The sequence below is a fragment of the Polypterus senegalus genome, chromosome 12, assembly GCF_016835505.1.
Source record: "Polypterus senegalus isolate Bchr_013 chromosome 12, ASM1683550v1, whole genome shotgun sequence".
Taxonomy (NCBI): domain Eukaryota; kingdom Metazoa; phylum Chordata; class Cladistia; order Polypteriformes; family Polypteridae; genus Polypterus; species Polypterus senegalus.
The window spans coordinates 38,645,463-38,667,962 of record NC_053165.1 but is presented as its reverse complement, the minus strand read 5'-3'; the positions used below and the strand labels follow the sequence as shown (position 1 = coordinate 38,667,962).

General features: G+C 37.9%; 1 protein-coding gene across 3 annotated transcripts in view; it reads left to right on the top strand.

Moving 5' to 3' along the window:
- The window catches only part of vgll4b (vestigial-like family member 4b), a 239,506-nt gene that overhangs the window by 182,790 nt on the left and 34,216 nt on the right, over window positions 1–22,500 (top strand). The window lies entirely within an intron of this gene.

Below are 22,500 nucleotides of genomic sequence, written 5' to 3'. Positions count from 1 at the left end.
GTCAGCATGGGTTCAGAAGGGGAGGTCGTGTTTTACTAACATGTTGGAATTCTATGAGGAGGCAACAAAAGGATACTTATCAAAGTGGAGCTTATGATATTATTTATCTGGACTTTCAGAAAGCATTTGATAAGGTGCCACATGAGAGGTTGGGCATCAAGTTAAAAGAAGTGGGAATTCAGGGTGATGTTTTTAGATGGGTGCAGAATTGGCTCAGACACAGGAAGCAGAGGGTGATGGTGCGAGGAACCTCATCAGAACTGGCCGATGTTAAGAGTGGTGTTCCACAGGGGTCAGTGCTAGGGCCGCTGCTATTTTTAATATATATAAATGATTTAGATAGGAATATAAGTAACAAGCTGGTTAAGTTTGCAGATGATACCAAGATAGGTGGATTAGCAGATAATTTGGAATCCGTTATATCATTACAGAAGGACTTGGATAGCATACAGGCTTGGGCAGATTTGTGGCAGATGAAATTTAATGTCAGTAAATGTAAAGTATTACACATAGGAAGTAAAAATATTAGGTTTGAATACACAATGGGCGGTCAAAAAATCGAGAGTACACCTTATGAGAAGGATTTAGGAGTCCTAGTGGACTCCAAGCTATCAACTTCCAAACAGTGTTCAGAAGCCATTAAGAAGGCTAACAGAATGTTAGGTTATATAGCACGCATCTGTGGAGTACAAGTCCAAGGAGGTTATGCTCAACCTTTATAATGCACTGGTGAGGCCTCATCTTGAGTACTGTGTGCAGTTTTGGTCTCCAGGCTACAAAAAGGACATAGCAGCACTAGAAAAGGTCCAGAGAAGAGCGACTAGGCTGATTCCAGGTCTACAGGGGTTGAATTATGAGGAAAGATTAAAAGAGCTGAGCCTTTACAGTTTAAGCAAAAGAAGATTAAGAGGTGACATGATTGAAGTGTTTAAAATTATGAAGGGAATTAGTACAGTGGATCGAGACTTGTATTTTAAAATGAGCTCATCAAGAACACGGGACACAGTTGGAAACTTGTTAAGGGTAAATTTCTACAAACATTAGGAAGTTTGTCTTTACACAAAGAACGATAGACACTTGGAATAAGTTACCAAGTAGTGTGGTAGACAGTAAGACGTTAGGGACTTTCAAAACTCGACTTGATGTTTTCTTGGAGGAAGCAAGTGGATAGGACTGGCGAGCTTTGTTGGGCTGAATGGCCTGTTCTCGTCTAGATTGTTCTAATTCTAATTCTAATGTTACGTTATTTTAAAAATTTTTCCTTTTCGTACCTTCTTTAACACACTACTCTCTGCTAAGCCTGGTATTCTGCTAGTATGTAATATATTCTATATATATATGTATATATATATATATATATATATATATATATATATATATATATATATATATATACACTCACCTAAAGGATTATTAGGAACACCTGTTCAATTTCTCATTAATGCAATTATCTAATCAACCAATCACATGGCAGTTGCTTCAATACATTTAGGGGTGTGGTCCTGGTCAAGACAATCTCCTGAACTCCAAACTGAATGTCAGAATGGGACAGAAAGGTGATTTAAGCAATTCTGAGCGTGGCATGGTTGGTGGTGCCAGACAGGCTGGTCTGAGTATTTCACAATCTGCTCAGTTACTGGGATTTTCACGCACAACCATTTCTAGGGTTTACAAAGAATGGTGTGAAAAGGGAAAAACATCCAGTATGCGACAGTCCTGTGGGCTTAAAATGCCTTGTTGATGCCAGAGGTCAGAGGAGAATGGGCCAACTGATTCAAGCTGATAGAAGAGCAACTTTGACTGAAATAACCACTCGTTACAACCGAGGTATGCAGAAAAGCATTTGTGAAGCCACAACATGCACAACCTTGAGGCGGATGGGCTACAACAGCAGAAGACCCCACCGGTACCACTCATCTCCACTACAAATAGGAAAAAAGAGGCTACAATTTGCACAAGCTCACCAAAATTGGACAGTTGAAGACTGGAAAAATGTTGCCTGGTCTGATGAGTCTCGATTTCTGTTGAGACATTCAAATGGTAGAGTCAGAATTTGGCGTAAACAGAATGAGAAGATGGATCCATCATGCCTTGTTACCACTGTGCAGGCTGGTGGTGGTGGTGTAATGGTGTGGGGGATGTTTTCTTGGCACACTTTAGGCCCCTTAGTGCCAATTGGGCATCGTTTAAATGCCACGGGCTACCTGAGCATTGTTTCTGACTATGTCCATCCCTTCATGACCACCATGAACCCATCCTCTGATGGCTACTTCCAGCAGGATAATGCACCATGTCACAAAGCTCGAATCATTTCAAATTGGTTTCTTGAACATGACAATGAGTTCACTGTACTAAAATGGCCCCCACAGTCACCAGATCTCAACCCAATAGAGCATCTTTGGGATGTGGTGGAACGGGAGCTTCGCGCCCTGGATGTGCATCCCACAAATCTCCATCAACTGCAAGATGCTATCCTATCAATATGGCCCAACATTTCTAAAGAATGCTTTCAGCACCTTGTTGAATCAATGCCACGTAGAATTAAGGCAGTTCTGAAGGCGAAAGGGGGTCAAATATCGTATTAGTATGGTGTTCCTAATAATCCTTTAGGTGAGTGTATGTATATATGTATATATATATGTATATAGGTGTGTGTGTGTGTATATATATATGTATATATGTGTGTGTGTATATATACAGGGAGTGCAGAATTATTAGGCAAGTTGTATTTTTGAGGATTAATTTTAATATGGAACAAACACAGTGCTATCAGTCAATCCAAAATGTTAATAAACCTGAAACCTGAATGTTTCACAACGGAAATGTGAGTGTGAACATCATCAGGGAATACATATGTGCCACAATTATTAGGCAACTATTAGTGTGCAGATTTATTATGCAACTAAAGGAAAAATGAACATTTTCCCATCTCACTTGTTTATTTTCATCTGTTATAGTGAGAATAATAAACAAACACCTCAAAATTTACAAATAAACATCTCTGACATTTCAAAAACAATAAATAAATCAATCAATGACCAATATAGCCACCCTTCTTTCCAATAACAGTCATAAGCCTTTCCATTCATGGAGTCTGTCAGTTTCTTGATCTGTTGAAGATCAGCTTTTTGTGGAGCAGTGGTTTAACAGCAACTGTGCCTGTGGCCTTCCATTTCCTGATTACATTCCTTACATTTGAAACTGACAGTTTAAACCTCTGAGAGAGCTTTTTGTAGCCTTCCCCTAAACCATGATACTGAACAATCTTTGTTTTGAGATTTTTTGAGAGTTGCTTTGAGGATCCCAACAATGATGGATGGATTAAAAGCCAGAAGTCTGTATGACCATCAATATCAAGTGACTCCATGAGAACCCTAACTACAAAGAGGACTATTTCATTTATGTTAGGTAGAATGCCCAGAGGGGACTGGGCGATCTCATGGTCTGGAATCCCTACAGATTTTATTTTTTCTCCAGCCGTCTGTGGAGTTTTTTTTGTTTTTTCTGTCCCCCCGGCCATTGAACCTTACTCTTATTCGATGTTAATTAATGTTGATTTATTTTGTTTTATTACTGAGTCTTTTATTTTTCTATTCTTTATTATGTAAAGCACTTTGAGATACTGTTTGTATGAAAATGTGCTATATAAATAAATGATGTTGTTGTTATCCCATGCTGTCACTCTTCACAGGACAGTCAAAGGGAAGCACAACTTTCAATTGACCACCTTAAATACCTTTTCTCCTGATTGGACACATCTGCCTGTGAATTTCAAGGCTTAACGAGTGAATCCAACCAATTTGGTGTTGCAAGTAATCAGTATTGAGCAGTTACATGCATTCAAATTGGCAAAATTACAAGGGTACCCACATTTTTCACAGCTAGTTTTTCACATTAGATTTAATTTCATACAACCAAATACTGCTTCACTAAAAATCTTTGTTTGGAAAACACTCCAGTACTCCGATGTTCCTAGAAAATGAAAGACATACCACTGTTATCTTTCTTTGTTGAAAGTAAATTATTATGCAGGCTGAGCGAGGTTCCCAAACTTTTTCATATAACTGTAAAAGCTGAGGCAGCAAACTTTGTGAAAATTAATATTTGTGTCATTCTCCAGCATACAGCATTACAAAAAATTACAGTACAAGACTGCAAAACTCATTTAAGAGAAATCTGACATTTGGCAGTCATTTTTCAATTGTTATTGATGGCATACAGTGCTAGTAGTGGCTAACAGTGGACACATGTCAGGCACCTGAGGTTTAAAGCACCAGACATGCAGTAGCGAAGGGTGAAACTAAACTGATATTCTTGCTAAACCTGTTAAAAGTAACAACTAACACTAAAAAGCAAAACACTGGAGAAAAGTGCAAATTTTGTTTGCAAGGATATACAAGTGCCAGTCATAAAATTAGAATATCATGACAAAGTTGATTTATTTCAGTAATTCCATTCAAAAAGTGAAACTTGTATATTAGATTCATTCATTACACACAGACTGATGTATTTCAAATGTTTATTTCTTTTAATTTTGATGATTATAACTGACAATTAATGAATCAGTATCTAGGAAAAGAGAATATCAATTAAGACCAGTGCAAAAAAAGGATTTTTAGAAATGTTGGCCAACTGAAAGGTATGAACATGAAAAGTATGAGCATGTACAGCTCTCAATATTTAGTTGTGGCTCCTTTGGCCTGGATTACTGCAGCAATGCGGCGTGGCATGGAGTCGATCAGTCTGTGGCACTGCTCAGGTGTTATGAGAGGCCATGTTGCTCCCTATCTTCCTCTTCACAATACCCCATAAATTTTCTATGGGGTTAAGGTCAGGCGAGTTTGCTGGCCAATCAAGAACAGGGATACCATGGTCCTTAAACCAGGTACTGGTAGTTTTGTCACTTTGTGCAGGTGCCAGGTCCTGTTGGAAAATGAACTCTGCATCTCCATAAAGTTCGTCAGCCGCAGGAAGCATGAAGTGCTCTAAAACTTCCTGGTAGACGGCTGCGTTGACCTTGGACCTCAGAAAACACAATGGACCAACACCAGCAGATGACATGGCACCCCAAACTATCACTGGCTGTGGAAACTTTACACTGGACCCCAAGCAACGTGGATTCTGTGCCTCTCCTCCTTCCTCCAGACGCTGGGACCTTGATTTCCAAAGGAAATACAAAATTTACTTTCATCAGAGAATATAACTTTGGACCACTCAGCAGCAGTTTTGTCTTTAGCCCAGGCGAGACACTTCTGACGCTGTCTCTTGTTTAAGAGTGGCTTGACACAAGGAATGCGACCGCTGAAACCCATGTCTTGCATACGTCTGTGCGTGGTGGTTCTTGAAGCACTGACTCCAGCTGCAGTCCGCTCTTTATGAATCTCCCCCACAGTTTTGAATGTGTTTTGTTTCACAATCCTCTCCAGGGTGCGGTTATACCTTATTGCTTGTACACTTTTTTTTTTCTACCACATCTTGTCCTTCCCTTCGCCTCTCTATTAGTGTGCTTGGACACAGAGCTCTGTGAACAGCCAGCCTCTTTAGCAATGACCTTTTGTGTCTTGCCTTCCTTGTGCAAGGTGTCAATGGTCATCTTTTGGACAACTGTCAAGTCAGCAGTCTTCCCCATGATTGTGTAGCCTACAGAACTAGACTGAGAGACCATTTAAAGGCTTTTGCAGATGTTTGAGTTAATTGGCTGATTAGAGTGTGGCACCAGGTGTCTTTAATATTGAACCTTTTCACAATATTCTAATTTTCCGAGATACTGAATTTGGGACTTTCATTAGTTGTCAGTTATGATCATCAAAATTAAAAGAAATAAACATTTGAAATACATCAGTCTGTGTGTAATGAATGAATCTAATATACAAATTTAACTTTTTGAATGGAATTACTGAATTAAATCAACTTTGTCATGATATTCTAATTTTATGACCGGCACCTGTAGGGCTTTAAGACACAGTGGCATATGAGGGCAGTATTCAACTTGAGCAGTACCTGGTTGACATGGCAGCCAAAATTGGAAAGTCTGAAGTTTAAAGAGATACTGCCCCATTGGATCAACTGTATCACAGCATGTGGTTGAAAAAATAAAAATAAACAAAAAAGGATATTGTATGTGACATGCTAGAAACCATTAATACTGTTAATAATTATGGGAGTGCTATCACAACTGATATTTGTATCGAAAACTTTGAGATAACCTCTTATCTGCTACCATCAATTATATAAATGAGAGCTGCAATATTGTGTCAAAGGTGCCTTATTGCAACCTAATTTAATACAAGCCTGATTATAATGGGTGAAAACATTTGTGCTTTACTGTTTGAAAAATGTAAGAGTTTCGGGAATTGACAGTTACTATGAAGCAAACGCAATCACTGCCTTGAGTAGCTACACCAGATTAAACTGTAGTGCCCAAATTCTTAACACAATTCACCAGCTGTGATGGAGAAAGAACCTGAAGTTACACAGCTTCTGGCTAGTATAAAAAAGTTAATCAGGTATTTTAAACATACTGGGCAATAAGGCAAGCTGGTGAGGTCATTCAGACCGGTCCTTGGAGATAAGATATAGTGGTGAATTTAGTGTTTCAGCAATCTGACGATTGGCCACATCAATTAAAGATACAATTGTGTTCTTTTTTTCTGAAAATGTTCAAAGATATACGACAAATGATTTAGAATCGGATATTATTGAAGGAACTTGTCAACAAACTGTTCAGCACCAACTCTTATCCACATGCTGTACAAAGTAGCCATATTCCTTAGCCCAAAACTTCTTTTTCTATATCTTTTATTTAAGAGGATTGCAAAGGCACAGGAGCAAGAAGAGATTTGTAATAATTGTGATTTATTGCAATTCCATTAAATCAAAGAGCGCAGTGAACTTCACTGGTCAGCTGTTAGTAACACCCTCTTTCATCTCAGAGCTTGCGAGCAGATGAGGAGATGCCTGTAGGTTCACAGTGCTTTGCCTGGTTACAGTGTACTTGAACTGTGAGAAAGTGGGGGTGTATTTTTTTTTTTTTATAGGCTACTAGTAATATGCCGAATAGGAAAGCATATGTTATAAGCTTAAACTTCTATGTACAACTTAGACAACAACTACCTTCTGTGTCTATTACACATTTTTGTGCAATGAATAGCAATTATTAACATTATTATTTCAATATAGAATAGTACTTAGTTGCTTTATTACAAAGCTTTAACAAGACATGTTACTTACACTGCTCTTTTTTATTCTTTTTGTGAAAAAGACATGCAAGCTTGTGCTCAAATAATTATTTAAGTCCCATTGTGACATCTGTATTAAATACTGATAAAGCAGTATTGTTGCAAGAAAACTGAAAAGGACAACTGGGCCAAAGAGGGGAACTTTCAGCCACCTCCTTGTATAAGATCATATTAAACAGGCTTATCAATCATAAATACATTTTTTCCATAATGGAAGCAATTTGTTTTTCCGGGTGGGAGCAGGACAAATGAGACCAATAGTTATGTGAGAGCGGGTGGGCGTGGGTTTACAAAAAAATCAACCCCACACAGACCTCCACTCCAAATCAAAAAAAGGCACAAGAAATCCCCATTAATGCAGCACTTGCTTGGGTTTGGGACCGTAAAGTCTTGTTGTGTGTGCTCTAAAGGACGGCATTGTTTCAGTTGGTACAAAAGATCATAGGTATTATCGGTCTTTGTGAGAACATGCTTTTGACACAGTTTACAGTGCGTGCTACTCTGCTTCTTGTTGGACTTTAAAAGACCAAAATATCTCCACTCTACTAAATTCCTCTGACCCTTCTTTTCAACAATGTTGTTGTCTTTTGAGCCTTGGGCTGTGTCCATTGGGGTGTCCTCTTTAGTAACACTGATTGTTTTTTCAAGTATCCATTAACATTTTCTGTTGTCATTTTCTCTTTTATCTCGCTCCAACTCCTGATGTACTAGTGTGCACTGTGGAGTTAGATTACTGCCAAAAGTCCGTGTGCAAGGAAAATGCATTTTGTAAATGCAAGTGACATTTTGAGTGCATTTTACTAGTGCAAGAGTAGATTTTAGGATACAGATTTGTTCAGAGTCCTGGAGACCTCTGTCAGCAATCTTCCACCCCACTACACTGTCAGCATGGCAGTGCCAGATCTAAACACTAGCGTGGATAGATTCTTGCGTACTAGCTGCAGTTGGAAGTCCTATTTTACTTGTGGTGCCAAGCAGAGTTGTGTTGCAGTGCAGCAGTCTATTAACCAGCGATAGAGCTCCGAAAAAGCTGGTCATTTGTTATGGTTCTCCCTTTGTCCAGAAATGGCTCCATAAGCTTTATGACCCAGGGGTGTGGAAATCAGATTTTTTTCTACTTGTCCACGAACAAGTAAACTTAGAAAATCCACTTGTCCGCCAGTTAAATTCACTTGCCCATAAACAAATAACAAAAGTGAAGAATAGTTTATTTTTTCTGTTCTCTTTTATTGATACCAAAACTGCCTTCTTTTTTAAAACTGAAAAAAGTTCTTTCAGGAGTAGTATTTTGCCACCTTGCTCTAGAACATTATATAAAAGATTCCCTTATCATTTGAACTCACTAATAAACAATGCCTTCATTATAGCTACGCTAGTTCTGTTTCACATATTACAGTTAAGTAACAGAACACTGTCCTGATTCATTTTCTGCCATGTTCTTCAGCTTTTATCTTGCAACATCTTCTCCCCCAAGAATCTTTACCATCTCAGACAGCATGGGCTGAATGCTGTTCATTTCTGCTTGAGCTGAACTGCATGGTTCCTGGACTGATGGTCCTGCAGAAGTGGATGCTGATGACTTTTCATGTTTTTTATGAGTGATGTGCCTGTTGCCAGATGACAGCCAGAATTCCACAGCTGGTAATGGGTCAAATTCTTCTAAAGGTTTGCCATCAACAACAATGCACATCTGGTTTTGAAGGTTTTCCTGAGTTAGGCGGGTTCTTAAAAAACTCTTTACTAAATTCATATTGGAGAATAATTTCTCACAATTAGCTGAGGAAGAAGAAACAGTGAGATCAGCACACTAACATTCTTCAGAGACACTTCCTTCCTCTGCAGAACTGAGGTATAGACAGCAAGTGGTTGGTACTGCCGTTGCATTGATATCTGCACTTTAAGTGCTTGCCATTCAGATGGTACATGTTTAACTTCCTCATCAGTTAACAGATCACTATACTGCTGACACAAGTTCTTGATTTCACAGTTTCCATAAGTGCTCAGTTCAGACAGAGTGTGGGGCCAGATTCTGAAATCAAACACCCTCATGTCTGACACAGGAGGCTTATCAGAGAATCTGGTAAATATATACTGAACCATGCTTTCTAGGAGATCATGAACATCTTCACAAAAATCTCTGAAACCTCTAGACAGCTTTAAGTATCCATCAAATGTACTAGACTCCTTGTCAAACGGGTTATAAACCTTTGCAAGGTTTTCTCCTGGCTCCTTTGTCATGACATGCAATCAGGTGTACAAGGTGTCAATGGCCTCCTTAACTTCAAATATCAGCAAGTCTTTGCTCTGGAAAACAGTTGAGGTGGCTGTAATAGCAGAAAGTACATCCATCATCGGATATAGATACTTAATAAATTTTACTTGTTTGAGGTCATGTAGGATGGCTTTAGCCTGCCCCAGTTCATCTTTGTTTGATGTGGAAAGTATCTGTTCCATGTGAGTAACAGTTACATGTAAATCCTGGCTAACAGCTTTCAGTGCTCTGGACTTTGATGATACCCATCTGATGGCTTTTATTTCTGAATGCATAAGCAAGGTTTCATTCAAAATTGACACAAGATTTTACAGCTCACTTTGTCTCTTTGGTGAAAAAGAATAAAACTTGCAGATGCGCTTATTGGTGTCTTCAAACTTTTTCAGATAGCCTACGTCTTTTACAGCATCACATACACCTAACTCCAATTTATGTGCCACACAGTGTGTAACAAGAACTTTGTTACTTACACAATCACTGAGCTTTCTGGCAACACTATTTTTAGCTCCAAGATTAACTGCTGCACCATCAAGATTAATGTATACAAGCTTTGGGTCATTGTCATTGGTAAGGTGTTTTGGTAAATCAAACATGTGAGTTACAATTAAATCTAAAATGTGGTTATGATTGAGTTGGACCTTCTAACAATCTAACAAAATCCTACTGAAATTAACAAATAATAAAAACGTTTGATAAAAGTGTCAGTTCCAAATCAATGTGTACCTAAAATCCCCATCGACAGTACATGATCATAATTTATAGCCAAATTAGATAAAAGGTTGCCAAATTCAGTCATGAACAATGAATATGGTCTACAGTCACTCTAAGACAATGTTTCTCAATCACTGGGTCTCGACCCACTGGCATCAGTCCGTGACTCTCTGGCAGCCACCCGCAATCCAAAAGTGGTTAATGTCCAGAGAAAAACAAATAAAAAGCTGTAAAAGCTATGCAATATTTTTTCCACTAACAACTATTCTAGTCATGCACGATTCACAAAGGTGTCTGTGGGTTGTTGAGAGACGGTCTCGTCCGTTGCGAGAGATGGACGGCTGAGCGGAGTTCCGTTAGCAGGGGTGTTATTTTTTTATATTATTTCCTTATTATCCTGAGATCCTGTATTTATCCAACCCGAGGGTTCTACTACAATATATGCAAGCATATATAAACAGGGGTGGCAAGAAAGGGGCTCAGAATGAAATGGAAAAGAAAACTAAAGCTACATCCAAGCCCAGACTGGCAAGTTCAAGCTCAAGGTATGGCCTTTCAGAGACTGACCTGGAACAGATGGGCAAAAGCCCAGGCTCCTCAGGAACACGGTCCGCTACATCATCTCCAGTTGAGAGTGAAATGGGGAGCAAATGTGCGAGTGACACAGGTCAAGATAGCTCGCCGATTGGACAAGATCATTTGAAATTGGAAAAGGCCTTGCAGTCTGCGCTTTACCTACTCCACGCAAGCCAGGAACATCGGCTGTAATAGAACTTGCTTCTTCACCAACGGTGCACAAAAGCAGAAATGATCTGTCTGAACTGAAGGTGATGATCGCTGAGCTCAAGCAAGAGATAAAGAATGATATAAAGAAAAGTGAGAAGGCAAGTGAAAAGCTGCGGTGGGAGCTGCTAGAGCTACGACAAGATAATAAAGACTCTGGGGTTGGGGAAATGCGTATATATTCGCTTTGAGGTGGCCTTTAAAGGTCTGCTGGATAAAATAGAGGAGCACATTCAGGAAAACGCGTCTAAACTGAGCACACTTGCCAATCAGCTGGAGGATGTTAAGCAGACATTCATGTCTCGAATTGAAACAGCTGAAAATCTAGCATCCACCGCTGATGGCAAAGCAACAGCTGCCAATTCCGAATGCAAAAAACTCTGAGACAGATTTGCTGCTCTGGAAGATGGAAACAGAAGGAATAATATTAGGTAGGAAGGTATACCTGAGAATCGTGAAAGTCCAAACCCAGTGAATTTCACAGCTGAACTATTCTCTAAAATAATTGGAGAGGACTTTAAATTAGATAACGAGATCGCAGCAGCTAATCACATACGTGGATCAAATACCTTTAGACCTAGGTCTTATATTATCTGCTTCGAGAGGTTACTATGTAAGCTAGATGTGATGGCAATCCTCAGACACAAGCAAGAGATTATATATGAAAATAACCACATTCGTATTTTCCCTGATTTCTCTCCCGCAACAGCTGCCAAACCTGAAGCCTTCTACAACGTTAAACAGTGGTTACTGCAAGCCGATATCAAATACAGCCCCTTGTATCCTGCCAAACTGAAAGTGGAAGTTCAAGGTTAATACTACGTCTTCTCCAGCAAGGAGGAAGCAGAAAAGGAACTAAGAAAGCTGATCCCGACACTATTCTGAAACACAATAGTGAGCTGCATCCTGTCATGGCATGGCAAGGATATATAACCTGCTGTCTGATCCACTTGTAATGATATGGGTATTATAATTATACATCCTTCTCATTACTCGGACGCTTTCTGTTTATGTTTTAATTACAGTTATAGACGTGTGTGTGTGTGGAAGAAATTAACTTATTTCTTATTCTGGACCACTTTCTAACACCATTTCCTGGGTTTATTATCTTAATATTTTAAGATTGCTGAAGATTATATTTTTTTTATATTATATATTATCTCTACTTTTTAATCCTAAAACGCCTCTACGTGGGGGCTTGTTTTGCTTTGGACATGCTCTGTCTCTATGTATGTCAGAGAACCGAGACTTTGTAAACTTGGGTCCAGCTTCACATGGGGAGGCAAAATGGGGGGGTGGGGGGATAGGGGGAAAGAGTAGGCTATATCTAATCTATCCTTTTAATCCTTATAATTATAACTACCAACGTAACAATAGGCTGCATGGCAATAACTCTTGGAGAAATTTGAAGTGAGACAGCTTTAACCTTAATTTCCTGTTAAGACTAAAATGACATAAATTCAGAATCAATGTCTCTATGATAGGACAGTTAACTTTGTGAGCTGGAATGTTAAAGGGCTGAATCATGTATTAAAGAGAAAGTACTCTCTCACCTAACAGGTTTAAACGCTAAAATAGTATTTTTAAAGGAGACTCGCTTACTAAGCAAGGGTCAGTTCTCTCTGCAAAAGGACTGGACTGGCCAAATGTTCCATTCTAGCTTTACAAAGAAAACTAGAGGTGTGCAAATCCTCGTACATAGAACAGTCTCATTTGTAGCATCAGATGTAGTATCTGATCCTGAAGGGAGGGAGATATGTGATGGTCATGGGTAACTTATTTAACTGTAAAATTATTCTGATAAATTTTTATGCACCTAATATTGATGATAAGGAATTCATACAAAATGTATTTGCATCCATTTCCAATGTGAACACTCATAAAATTATAATGGCTGGGGACTTTAATTGTGTTTTAAATCCACTCTTGGATAGATGTAATTCCCCCCTGTGACAGTAGTCCTAACACTGCAAAGACAATTACACAGTTTGTAACTGACCACAACTTATCAGACCCCTGGAGGTTTCTAAACCCAAACTCAAGAACATATTCTTTCTATTCACCAGTACATCATTGATACTCAAGAATAGATTATTTCTTTATAGATAATAATTTCTTGCCTACGATTAAATCTTGCAAGTACAATTGTAGCATTGCCACATTAAAAAAAAATATTTTTTTTCTTTCTTCTTCTCTCTATGTCAAATCCCGTTTTCATTTTAAAAATATGGAAGATAGGCGGCTTGGATAGAGAGGACCTTTTTGGAGGTACAAGGCTGTCATTTACGATTTCCAGGAGTGCCATGGAAACAGACGCACTATTTAAATAGGGGCATGAAAAGGCAGGAAGAGTAGGAAGAAAAGACAGCCCGAGTTTTATGGCGAAGGAGGAAATGACATGATCATTCTGAGTCCAGGAGAAAGATTTGTTTTCAGGGAGCACCACAAGTCTACTGCAGTCTGGGGTGGCCACCTTGAAGATTCCGGATACGCTGAGGTTACAGTGAAAGAAATCGATAGCAGTGTGAGCCGTAAATCTTTTTATTCTGGGTTTGGCATGTCTAATGATCTGGACTATGGAGAAATGGTAAAACGGAAAAACGACTAAATCGAAAGGACAGAGGGGAAAGTTCTTGGAATTATAATTTTATGCTTTGTGTTCATTGTATATATTGGAAGTGTGGGTGTTGTAAAAGTGTATTAATTATAGTTTTTTGTTTTTGCATTTTTTCTCTGTGTGGGTTAGTTAATATCGTTTTTATTATTAGAAATCGCCTTTCGGCGCTGTGGGAAAGGGATGAAGGCAGTTTGAGGTTGACCGGCAATCATCATCAGTTAGTGAAGTTTAGCGGAAAAAATCGTTACAAATTATTTCTGACCATGCACCTCTGATCTTGGAGCTAAAGTCACTATGCCCTACACATTCACCTCGCAGATGGCGTCTTAACCCACTTCTATTCGCATTCGAGAACTATACAGAATTTATTTCCAAACAATTCAGTTTCTTCCTAGAGACAAATACATCCACAGAAGTTTCTGCAGGAATACTCTGGGGAAATTCTAAAGGCCTTCTTCAGAGGACTGATTTTTTCATACGTCTCCCACAGGAATAAATTAGAAATCAAGAAAGTATCAGTGTTAAAAAGCGAAATTACTAAAATAGATGAAGAACATTCCAGGTTTCCAAGCGAGGCTCTACATAGGAAAAGGCAGTCTCTGCATTCAGAACTCAACCTTTTGACAACTAAAGAAACTGAACAACTAATTTATAAATCCAGACATCATTACTATGAACACGGAGAGAAAGCTAATAAGCTTTTATCTCAACAAATCCACAAGCAAGAAATTCGCAGTGCAATCCCAGTAATCACCAACACGAATGGAGATGAAATCATTGACCAAAAAAATATAATGCACACATTTTGAGACTACTATAAATCCTTGTATTCTACCGAGTTTAAAGAAGACAACACACAATCTAATGCATTTCTGGATACATTACAGATACCACAAATAGATACTTTTAGTGTGGAGGAACTGGATGAACCTCTGGCACTATCAGAATTACTAGATGCTATAAAGTCACTTCAAGGTGGGAAAGAAGCAGGCCCTGATGGGCTACCCTGCAGAATTTTATAAGAAATTCTCCGCTCAGCTAGCTTCCCTCCTATTAACAACATTTACAGAAGCTAGAGACAATCAAATTCTTCCTCAAACTTTTCGCCAAACATTAAACACCATCTTTCCTAAACAAAATAAGGACTTATTACAATGTGCATCATACAGACCAATTTCACTTCTGAATAATGTTAAAATACTCTCAAAATCATAACTAGAAGGATGGAGAAAATGCTGCCTTCGGTAATATCACAAGATCAAAGTGGATTTATCAAGGGTCGACACTTCCCTTCCAATCTTCGGCGCCTGTTTAGTGTAATATACAAGCAAGCAAGACTTGCATAGATGGTCAGCCTTTCATCTCACTCTAGCTGGAAGAATTAATATTGTTAAGATGAATATTCTTCCTAAGCTTCTCTTTTTATTTCAAAACATTCCAATATACTTCAATAAATATTTTTTTAAGCAATTAGATTCAACAATAATCTCATTTATTTGGAACTCAAAACATCCACGTATCCAGAGAGTGACCCTACAAAGACCTAAGGCAGAAGGGTGGCATGGCTCTACCAAACTTTCAGTTTTATTACTGGGCAGCAAACATACAAGCTATACAAACCTGGACACAAATAGATGAACATACACAGGCCTGATCCGCAATAGAAGCAAAATCCTGCAGTACTATTTTATATTCCCTGTTTTTTGCCCCCAATAAATGCAAGTTATCGGCAGTATACTAATAGCCCAATTGTGCTTCACTTACGTAGAATCTGGAACCAATGTCGAAAGCATTTTTATTTGTTGCACCTCTGCAAGAGAACCACCTCTTTCAACCCTCGCAAACATATGCAGCTTTTAATATCTGGAAAAGATTTGGGATTAAATTGCTTAGAGATCTTTATACAGACAACATATTTGCATCCTATGAACAATTACATTCTAAATTTAACTTTCCAGCTACACATTTCTTTCACTATCTTCAAATTAGGAACTTTGTTAAACAGAACCTGCCCGATTTTCCTCAGCTTACACCCTCGTCCATGCTGGAAAAAATATTGCTCAATTTCAAGGACTTGGACACCATCTCTGCAATATATAAAATTATTTTACAGTCTCTCCCTTTCAAAGATCCAAGAGGAACATGGGTAAAAGATCTCTTAATCAATATATCAGAAAAGGAGTGGAAAGTAGTAATGCAGAAACTTCACTCAAGCTCCATATGCGCAAAGCATACAATTATTCAACTCAAAATTATATATTTAGCACATCTGTCTCACCTAAAACTGTCCAAAATGTTTCCAGGGCAAGATCCAACCTGCGAATGCTGCAATCAAGTCCCAGCCTCACTGGATCACATGTTTTGGGCCAGCACCAAATTAATATCATTTTGTATCAACATTTTTAAGTGCCTTTCAGACAGCCTTGGTGTCGCAATCCCTCCTAACCCATTAACAGCTGTGTTTGGTGTTCTTTCAGATGGGTTTAAAGTGGAGAAGGACAAATGAACTGATTGCTTTCACTGAACTTTGGACACACAGACTTATTTTGCTAAACTGGAAGAATCTTAACTCTCCTCTTTTAAGTCAATGGGAAACTGATGTTTTATACTATTTGCAATTGGAAAAAATCAAATATTCAGTTAGAGGATCTGTACAGAAGTTTTTCAGAACCTGGCAGGATCTAATCAATAATATTTTAGAATAAGCTCTTAAAGCACATAGGAAGCAATTGTCTCATTTCTTTTTCTTCTCCATCCATCTCTATTGGTCTATTAAACTAATCAATTTAGGTATGTTTACAAGCCTTAAGTTTTACCCTATTGGTCATGAGCTCTCTCTCTCTCAGGGATGGGGATTGACTTGTTTTTCAATCTCAATCCCATTTTTTTTTGTAAAAATTGATTAATTTGTATGGAATGATTACAATACAATTATTAAAAATAAACTTGAGAAACACTGCTCTTACGATATATGCTGAGATACAGCGAAACAATGAAATTATCTCAAAGTGGTTGAGGAATTTAAAAAAAAAAAAAAAAAACAGCATTTGATACATGCCACTTTTATTGGTGGTTTTATTTAAAACTTTGTGAGCGTTGATGAAATTTTCTGGAGCAGTGCACTGGCAGATGGGAGTTGCAATTTGTATGATAAGTGGTATTAGCACAAGGTTGCAAATGAGGGAAGGGGTAATATTTCAAACACCTTTCTTACTATATGCACAAAATTGACTGTGCTCAATTGTTAAATGTGTCATCTTTGAGCTTCAACAAAATTTTCTCCTTTCACTTTGCTTCTACAGATTTCTCCATGTGATTGCTGTCAATGCTCTGGTGAAGTAGTGGACACCTTGCTTTAGAATGTCCCACTCGCTAGACCATTACTAATCACAATTATCAATAAATAAGTGTTTTTGTACAGTGTCACCAAATTTCAGTCAGATCAGTCTAAGCACCTTTGAGATTTTGGAATATTTAATTTGTCTTTTATGATTTTTTTTTTTTTTTTACACCTCTAATTATTGATTTGTTGAAATATTCTTTCTTACTGGAGACCTAACTCCCTAGATGTACCATCCTTTCAAATTTAAGCTTCTTAGCTGAATGAGAAGTAGTGTTTTTGCTAGTGAGTGAGTGAATCAACTTTGCAATACATAGTTGTGTAGATATTAGCTGTGCTACCTGTCTAAGACAGGTTGAAATCTTAGTAACCAACATATACCTTAGTGTTAATGTTTACAGTTCACCATCTGTTGGAATATTTTCTGTACTGCATGTTGTAATAAAATGCATTGCATTTGTCATTCCAACAGATGGCACATCACAAACATTTCCACTGTTTTTACAAATCCCATAAGAAATTGCACAGCAACCGGACACAGACGTGTCCCTTTATTATGGTGGATAAACTGATTTCTGTTTGTCCAGCAGCTGCTTTCTGTTTGATATTCTCATTTGCTGGGTGGTGTGTCCATTCGGTTGGATAACAGAGACATAGCGACCAGACAGACACTCCCCTTTTATTAACACTAAAATCCCTGAAACCTGCAAAAATATTTATAATGCCAGGGCACCTTAATTTTACCCACAGCTCCTACATCACTTCACCAATTTTCCACCCATAAGCGTCTTTGTTTTGCAAATGTGTCAGTTGGCAGCAAGCTGGCAGAGTGCTGTGCCATTCCCCACTGAGGCAGCTGAAGTCCGACACAAAATTCTCACACCTCAAGTCTTTTTGTCTGGGAGTAAGGTGTCTGTAATTGTATAGCAAAACAGTATATCATTATTTGAAATACATACATTTCGTGTTCAAAAGACGGTGGGTCCTATAACAAGATAGTGATCTGAAACACACCTCAAAGTCTACAATGGAATATCTCTAGAGATCTAAGCTGACAGTTTTGCCATGGCCCTCACAGTCCCCCGACCTAAACATAATTGAAAAATCTGTGAATAGATCTCGAAAGTGCAGTGCATGAGGAAAATGGCTCAAGAGTCTTCCAGAATTAGAAGCCTTTTGCAAGGATGAGTGGGTGAAAATATCCCAAGTAACAATTGAAAGACTCTTAGCTGGCTGCAAAAAGCTTTGACAAGCTGTAATAATTGCCAGAGTGGGTGTTAATAAGTACTGACCATGTCAAATGCCCAAACGTTTGCTTCAGGTCCTTCTCTTTTTTTGGCATTTTGTATCTGTGAATGATGGAAATAAAAATGTAATCTTGCTTAAAATATTAAAGAAATGTGTCATCCTTTCCTTTTGGCTAATAGTTAATCTTCTGCTCTCTTTTTCACAGTAACAAACATTTTAAAGAAGAGTGCCCAAACATTTTGCATGCCACTGTAAGATGTTTATCGGTGAGCTGATGTGCTGGCGTCATCCTTGCTAGTTGAATTGGAATAAGTGCTGAGTGTTTTGTGTTACTGCAGTTATGAGAGCTAATTTAAACATAAATTTTGCAACTAAGTACTTTTTTGGTTATTGTTAAGGAGTGGTGCAGGAATTTTTAAAACTTTTTTTTCTCCTATATATGAGGTTTTTTTTTTTTTGCCTTTTTTGTCCACACAGGAAGAAAGGTGTTTCGAGAAGGATTTGGAAAAGTTACTTGTATTCAAAACAAGTGTCAGCGGGCAAATAGCACAGGAAGTAGTTGACATAACCAGCAAATTTATAAGTAACCAATACTGTAGCAATGAATAGTTAAAGTAGCAGTGACTCTGTAGTGGGAAGAACTTAAGGAATATAAAGAATAAGCGGAATGCTATATAACACTTGTTCAGTTAAGCGTAAGCAATAGTAGAAAACTATTGAGTCCCCCCTGGGTCTCAATCATTAGGTTGGTTGAAGTGCAGGTTTGCTCCAAAGAGAGTTTAGCACAGTGCAAGTATGCACAGGTTGGAGACCTTTCTGGAAGGCTGGTTAGGTTCTTGGCTGGATCAGGGGTGGATAGTTGTCTTTGTCCATGTTGGAAAAAATTACTTACATTGATGCAGGCTGTCCATTCTGCAATCTAAATTTAAACAGGTGCCAGGCTGAGGAGCAGAACTGATAAGGTGGTTAAAATCTTTGTGTAGGATAGAAGGGTATAGGTTCATGGGGCATTGAGACTCCTGGAAAAAATGGGACCTTTTTCATGGTGAGAGGTTAGCAATGAGTGAGTGGCTAGCAACATTATTTTAGCTGGTGGTGGTGGTGGCGGGGTGCAGGGAGTTGAGGAAAGGTCAGGTTTAGAATTTCACATAAAGGGTTAAACAAAAGTGTAACTTAGAGGTGTACATATTTTTTAGTAAAGACAGGTTAAACTAAAGGGATGGGGGAATCGCAATTTATGTAAAATGCATGGTTTCTTCATTTAGATGGTGAGCCACAACTTGGTGAGGATGTTTGGGTTCAACCTGACAACATATGGGTTCAAGGCCTTATATTAGGAGTGTGTTATAGACCCTGTAGTGCAGACAATAGTAAGTTTACATCTTTTTAATAATCTTAAAAAGGCCATTTTAGAGGCTGTATTTAGAGGCTGGACTTTAAATACCCAAATATTAACTGAGCTATCCTTACATACACCATAGCACAAGAACAGAAGTGTTTCGACATAATTAGTGACTTGTTTTTAACACAGCTTGTTTGAAGCAGGGTGACACGCCTATCTGGATTTAGTATTCTGTCATAAGGGGTAAAGGCATATTAACCTGTAGGATCTAGTGACCATAATATGATAGATTTCACTGTTTTGGCAGACTACAGTACGTATTCTAAAACAGAATCAATTATGTATAATTTTGGTTTGATAGACCTTGAGTAGATTTGGCAAAACAGATTTAAAAGTGTTTTACATATGATGCAGTACAACTTGGTTGCAAAATGTTGTCATGGTATGAACTTAAATGAAACTCTGGTGTGTAACAAATAAGGGGCATAAAAGGAAGTAGCAAAGAAAAGAACAGCTGTGTATATTGTGTATAAGGCTCATAAATCCATTGTTATCCATATGAGGGCATGACAGCAGCGGTTCAAAAGGATCGTAGGAAGGCTAAAAAGACGGGGAGAAGCATTGCAGAGAATGGCCAAGCAAGAGGTAATGAAGTGTTTAGAACAGTAAAGACAAATTAGAATATACAGACGTGAAATGCCAAATGATATGAACTATATTTAAATTAATATCTGTGAAGTAGTTGTAAAATTCTAAATATAACACTGACTACTAAGGAGGAACTTTGTGACCTAGAAATTGTAAAGGGACAAGTACTGCTTAGATAAATCAAACAAATTACCAAAAACAAGTAACATTTTTTCTTAAGAAAGTTAGTGAGTACATATATAAACCCTTGGCACCTATTTTTCAAAAATCTATGTTCACAGAGGAAATTCTTAGAATGGAGGCTAGCAAAGCTCTCATTATATTAAAAGGGTGATTATTGGGCAGACTGAGTTTACTATTGGGTGGTTAGCTTTACCCTGCATCCCAGGTAAATAAATGGAAGCTATTACTAAGGAAAACACTGAGTAGCACATGCCTAGGACAGGAATGTTAGCAAATACTCAACATGGGTTCAGATGAGGAAGGTTGTCTTTCACTAATATGGGTTAGAGTTAGCATCAACGGCATGCGATCAAAGAAGTGCATATTTTCATCTTGGTTATTCAAAAAGCTTTTGATAAGCTACTACATGAAAGGTTAGTGATCAAGTTAAAAAAATGAGAATTCAGGGCAGGGTCTGTAGGTGTGTCCAAAATTGGCTTAAGCAAAGGATAATTGTGGAGGAACTTTTTCAAAATGTGCCGATGCTAAGAGTGGTGTCTCTTAGAGGTCATGCTGGGGCTGCTGCTCTTTTTAATATACGTAAATGGTCTGGACAGAATTATCAATAACCTGGTTATGTTTGTAGGTGATACCATACAAGATAGAAGGGCAGATAATGTAGTTTAAACTGAAGGACTTTGAAAGCATATGGCCAATAAAATTTAATGTATATGAAGTATTACATGTAGGAATTAAAAATGTTAGATTTGAATATACAATGGGTGGTCTGATACTTGAAATGAGCTCTAAAGATCATTTAAAGAGCCACTATGTAGCATATGTAGCATATTTACTGGTGGTTATTCCATGTCTACGATGTCTTTGTGAAGAAAAACTTAATATTTGTTTCAAATCTGCCCTTGCCAGGTTTCCATTGGAGTCCCTGTTTCAGTGATAATATAGACTGAGATATACTGTGTATATATAACATTGTGAGATTTGTGCATCATTATACCCATGCTTTTAAATGTTGAAAGTATAGCTAATAATTAAGGTAATTTAAAAGCACACCCTGCACAAAAAGAAATGGAAAAGTGTTCAAGAGAAAATACTCTCGTTGTCCACCACGAAAGCCCTTGTTTATCTTGCACCCTGATATGCCAGAAAATAGAAGCTCTGGGGCTCAGAGATGATATGTACGATTCCTACCCAATAGCTTTAGATTTTGAGGGTATCTGGTGGTGTATAGTTGTCATAGATAGAGCCTAATAATTATTTCCCTCACATCATAACTGCAGTTGAAAGTTAACATAAGTTGCCTCTCTTGAGTCAGTTACTGTCAGGTTGATACAGAACATCAGTCATTAAAAGCTTAAATAGAGTTTTATTATATACAAACCAGTGATGATAGAGCTTGAAACAAGCATAAATGAAGAATATAACAAACATTCCTTTGGCCAACATAAAGTATTTTCTCACAAGACTGTTACCTTCCTTTCCCTAGCCAACCAAAGGGAGAAGATAAAAAGTAAAAAAAAAAAAAATGAATAATGGTTTAAATAGACAATAGGAAGTTTTCTGCCTCTTATGTAAACTATATGCAGTATTTTCAAAACATAGGCTGTTTGAACATGCGTTAATAATAATAATAAAAAACCTGAATAGTAATTGAAACCATGTAATCTTCTTGTCATATACTCTTGTAATCATGAAAACAAAAAAAAACTGAATTCTAACTGTGCAAATGTGGAAGCTGATTGAACCGAACAGAGCACAAGACAAAGTAGTAAGGGCTCATACGCTTTAAAGAGATGGGATGCAACACATCTTACTCACCAATGCAGTCTTGCTGTGCTCAGTATTCTTTTCAATGGTGAGTCAAAAGGTAACCTCCTATAACATTTGTAAATTTAAACATTCATTCTTTCAGTTTTCTCAAGCCAAATTATTTGTTGTTGCTTATTGTGTAGTTTTGAGGATGATAGCTATTGTTGTTTATTTGCCTGAATGAATTTGTAAAAAATACTACAATAAGTACATTTCAAAGTTATCCAAAGATTCTTTGTGTTGATTTGGCTCCTCCCACACTGCACATTTTCACGGTCATTTTCATCTTTCTGTTTGTTTTCTTGTCTTTTT